This window comes from Pan troglodytes, chromosome 1 (assembly GCF_028858775.2).
Source record: "Pan troglodytes isolate AG18354 chromosome 1, NHGRI_mPanTro3-v2.0_pri, whole genome shotgun sequence".
Lineage (NCBI taxonomy): Eukaryota > Metazoa > Chordata > Mammalia > Primates > Hominidae > Pan > Pan troglodytes.
The window spans coordinates 48,202,638-48,207,652 of NC_072398.2; positions in this window are offsets into that span (position 1 = coordinate 48,202,638).

Below are 5,015 nucleotides of genomic sequence, written 5' to 3' on the forward strand. Positions count from 1 at the left end.
CCTCCCCCCGGGCCCGCTGTCTGAACTCCGGCTGGCTGAAGGGAAGGAGCACCCTCCCGGCGAGCGCCTCCTGCTGCCCGCTGCGAGCTGCTATGTCCCCGTTCATCCATTCATTCACTTCCCGGTTTCCAGTTGTTCAATAAACATTTATTGAGCACCTACTAGTGCCCAGCACGATGGATCAAAGCTCAAGCCCCATTCACTGGAGGATTCTCCAATCTAGACGAGTGATGAAGCAGCACAGTACCTGAAGTAAGGGCTAGGACCCCGGGCAAGAAGAGGGAAGGCTGACCCAGGCTGAGCCTCGGCAAAACTTGGCCAGAGGAAGCAATACCAGAAAATAAGAGAGGGACTTGAAACAGCAGTGACAGGTGTACAAAAGCACAGCAGCAAGGCAGCACAGCAAGTTCCAGGAGCTGCAGGGAGGTTAGGGTTTGGGATGAGGAAGGAGTAAAGGGAAAGAACATGGAAGAGAGACGAGGCTAATTCCTCAGTCAGTGGCTCATCCAGAAGCAGGGCAGCCAGACGCAGAGGCTCACGCCTATAATCCCAGCACTTTGGGAGGCCCAGGCCAGAGGATCGACTGAGGTCAGGAGTTGGAGATCAGCCTGGGCAACATTGTGAAAACCTGTCTCTACCAAAAAATAAAGAAATTGGCCAGGAGTGGTGGCACGCACCTGTAGTCCCAGCTACCTGGGAGGCTGAGGTGGGAAGATCACTTGAGCAGGGAGGCGGAGGTTGCAGTGAGCCAATATCCCGAGACTGCACTCCGGCCTGGGAGACAGGGCAAGACCTTGTCTCAAAACAACAACAACAAAAAGAAACCCACAACGAATGGCCAGGCGCGGTGGCTCACGCTTGTAATCCCAGCACTTTCGGAGGCCAAGACGGACGGATCACCTGAGGTCAGGAGTTCAAGAATGGCCTGGGCAACATGGCAAAACCCCATCTCTACTTAAAATACAAAAAAAATTAGCGAGCATGGTGCTGGGAGCCTGTAGTCCCAGTTACTCAGGAGGCTGAGGCATGAGAATCACTTGAACCCATGCAGCAGAGGTTGCAGTGAGCCAAGATCACTCCATTGTACTCCAGCCTGGGTGACAGAGCGAGACTCTGTCTCAATTAAAAACACACACACACAACAAACAAACAAACAAAAGTAAGGCAACTCCATGTGGTTGTCCAGGTTGTGCACTATACTAAGAGGGAAGGTTCACCATTCTCCACCCACGTGGCCCTATGTTTGGTCAGAGCTGTATCTGCCTAGAGAGGGTGGCTTTTTCTAATTTGTACAAAGGCATTATATGAGGTAAGATGACTAAGAGCCTTGTGGGCTAGGTGAGGATTTAAGATTTTTATACTGAAGTTGAAGAGAAGCTACTTGAATTAATCAGCACTCTCTGAGAAACAGAACCAGTAAGATGTGTATGTATAGATAGCTATATCTAGAGAGAGAGAATGCAAGAGAGAGATTGATTGATTTTAAGGAACTGGCTCATTGGATTGTGAAAGCTGGCATATCCAGAATCTGCAGGATAGACTCTCAGGCTGGAGATCCAGAGAAGAGCTGGAGTTCAAGTTCGAAGGCAACCTGCTGGCAGGATTCATTCTTGCTCCAGGGAGATCAGACTTTGTTCCAACCAGGACTTCCAGAGATTGGAGGGTAATCTGCTTTACTCAAAGTCTATTAATTTCAATGTTAATCTCATCTAAAAAAAAAAACACACACACACAAACAAAACAACAAAACACTGTCTAGAAACATCTGAAAAAATATTTAACCAAATATCTGGGCACTGGGCCTAGCCAAGTTGACATGTAAAATTAACCATCACACTGCTGAAAAATGTTGACCCAGGAGATGAACTGGGCAAACTGACCTTTAGAAGATGAGTGGCATGTGAGTGGTTGGAGTGGGGAGAAAGCATAGGCAGGCAGGAGTGCAGGCGAGGGCGATGGCGCCTAGACTCCTGTTGTGGCAGTGGGGAGAGAGTGGGTGAAAGGCAGAGGGAAGAGGTCAAGGGCCTCAGAAGCAGGCACCATGGAAGCACAAACCAGAGTCCTCATTGGAAACTGACTGCTCAGCCCATGTAGGGGAAGGAAGGAGGTGCGATTTGGAAGAGCTCGCTAAGCCCCCATCAGCTCTCTCTCCTTCCCACTTTGGCTGAAGGGGCAAGCATTCTCCGTCAGATGGGGTTTTCTGGGAAGTGGAAGGGAAGTGGGGAAAAACTTTGAGTTCTTGCTAGGCAGGAGAAAAGGAAGCAAAGTTGGATGTCCTTAGCTGAGCTTCTAAAAGCTGCATGGTAGCTGGGCAGCTGCTCGCACCCTGAAGCACCATCCTCCCCCATACGCAGTAGAGGGACTCACTGAGCCCTCTCCCTGCCCGGAGGGAGCCATCCTGGTCCAATTTCACAATCCTCAGGCTCTCTGGCCAGGCAGAGGAAGAGGGGGAGGAGGCTCAACTTCCCCACTCTCCCTTTCCCCCCACCCTTGCTCCAGGGGCCGGATGAGGAGAGGGAGGCGTGCCTAGACCCAGACAGTGCCCTGTCAATGCCCTCAGTGAGAAGCTCTCTGGAAACCCCAGAATGACTCGGGCCTAGGCCTCGCTTCCTCTCCTGACCGCATCCTGCAGCTCACAGCCAGAGGCAGGTGCAGAAGGGGCACTGTCCTCTATTGGCCTCAGCCTCTGTGGACCAGATCCCTCTCAACTGATCGGGTGCAGGCTGGGCTGCAGGCGGGTGAGTAGCTATGCGAAACGCATACAGCTGACTTAGGAGGTCCAGCCAGGGGGCCTCACTCAGCTGCTTCAAAGTGCTTCAAAGGAAGAAAAACCCCCAAGTGGGTCCAGGATACTGAATCTAGAGAGCTGCTTGGAGGAGAGGGGCAAGCCCATCACTGGGGCTCAGACTCTTGAGTTGCATGAGATGGGAAAGGAGCCTGCTCCCCAGAGACACACCAGCATCCTCCTGGCCAGCAATCCTGGGCTGGTTTCTCAGTGTTCCCAGGTCCTCTCCAGGAAGTTAGGGTCCTCTTCCTACCTTCCCCGCCTCCTCTCTTTCTTCACTTTTTTTTTCCTTTGTTCTCTCTCTTTCCTCCTCCCCCTTCCTCTACAGCTCTTCTATCCTGGCTGCCTGGGCTCCCAGAAGATTTCAGGGACCACAGGACAGTGACCTCGCACTGCCCATGGAGAGCACTGGCCCCTGACACGCTTTCCCCGACCTCTGCCCTTCTTGTAACTCGCTCTCCCGGGCGGGACCCCTGGGGGTGACAGTTGCCAGAAATCCGCTCTTCTGTGTGCCCTGGAGGAAGAAAACCTAAGGGTGAAAGTGCTGGGGGTAGAGAGCGGGGTGTGGGGTGGCCTGGAGGCTCTAATTTAACCTGGAGCCCCCTGCTTTCTGTGGCCCCACTTGGGGAGACTTGGACCCCTGCTTTGGGGAGAGCAAAACCTGGCCCCTCTCTAACCGCAAGCCCAAGCCCCGGCCCCTCTCTAACCGCAAGCCCAAGCCCCCTGCAGCATCCCTGGTCCAGTAAGCCCTAATGCCTGGGCCTCTGTGGCCATTCTCTCGCTCTTTTTTTTTTTTTTTTTTTTTTGAGACGGAGTCTCGCTCTGTCGCCAGGCTGGAGTGCAGTGGCACGATCTCGGCTCACTACAACCTCCACCTCCCGGGTTCAAGATAAAAGCTCTCCACTGTCCTCCTCAGTTTCTCTTGGAAAGCCCAGTTCTGTTTGCAATCAGATGGCACACAGTAAAGACACTTTGTTGCAAGTCCATGTTTCCTTCGTGTGGGGTCGGGAATTTCCACGTCCCAGCTGGGCTACACCTCAGGAAGCCTGAAACACTGGCAGGAGGTGAAGACACGGTGTCGGGGGTCTGAGGGCTGGATGATTATTACCCCTCTGTCAAAACACAAAATTATGACAAATTTAGTTAAATGATGTAATTGGCTTTTATTTGTGACTTATGAAGCTGGGTAGCATTTTTCTCTAAAAACTGAGAAAAAGTGCTCCAATGAGCTGAGCAGAGGAGGTTGGCTTTACAGGCAGAAAAGGGCTGAAGAAAGCAGAATCAGAACAAAAAGCAACCAGTTAGCATCAGGTAACTTCAGTTAACTTTCTTTGTAAGGGTTAAAGCAGAGGGGACTTATCATGCTGGCTAAAACTGGCCTATCTGGGGATTTGGCTATTATCTTTCTCTCTCTCCTGTTTTCTTGGAAGGTCAGATAAACAACTTAGTTTCAGTTTGGTGACATCAAACTTTAGCATAAGTGACACCATTTTGGTTTGTTCTGTTGGGCCTAGAGCAGGAGGTCAGTCCAAATCAATGACCTCCAATAAATTTTGTTTAATACCACTAATAGCAGTTGCATTTTTCAAAGACCTTGGGCTGGAGGTGCCCTCTAAAATAGCACCTGACAGACCGGGCACAGTGGCTCACGCCTGTAATCCCAGGAGGCCAAGGCGAGCAGATCACCTGAGGTCAGGAGTTCAAGACCAGCCTGGCCAACATGGTGAAACCTCGTCTCTACTAAAAATACAAAAATTAGCCGGGCGTGGTGGCCAGCGCCTGTAATCCCAGCTACTCAGGAGGCTGAGGCACAAGAATCACTGAACCTGGGAGGTGGAGGTTGCAGTGAGCCCAAGATTGTGCCACTGCACTCCAGCCTGGGCGACAGAGCAAGACTCTATCTAAAAATAAAAATAAAAATAAATAAATAAATAGCACCTGAACAATTTGGGGCTTTTTATCAATTTATCCTGTGAATGTTAAGTGCGTGGCTCAGGTACATAATTTGGGGGAAACTTTTAAAATATGTGTTTTGTAGTCAGATCGCCTCAGTTTCTTCATCTGTAAAATGGGCATGAGAAGGCCCACTCACGTGACTGTGGTGAGGATAATGAAATCATGCAGATAAAATGCTTTTGAGCATTGTGCTTTGCACATAGTAAGCACCCAATAAAATGGCAGGGTTTTTTAAAGAAGATGTTTTCCAAATTATCTTTTTTTTTTAAAGTTT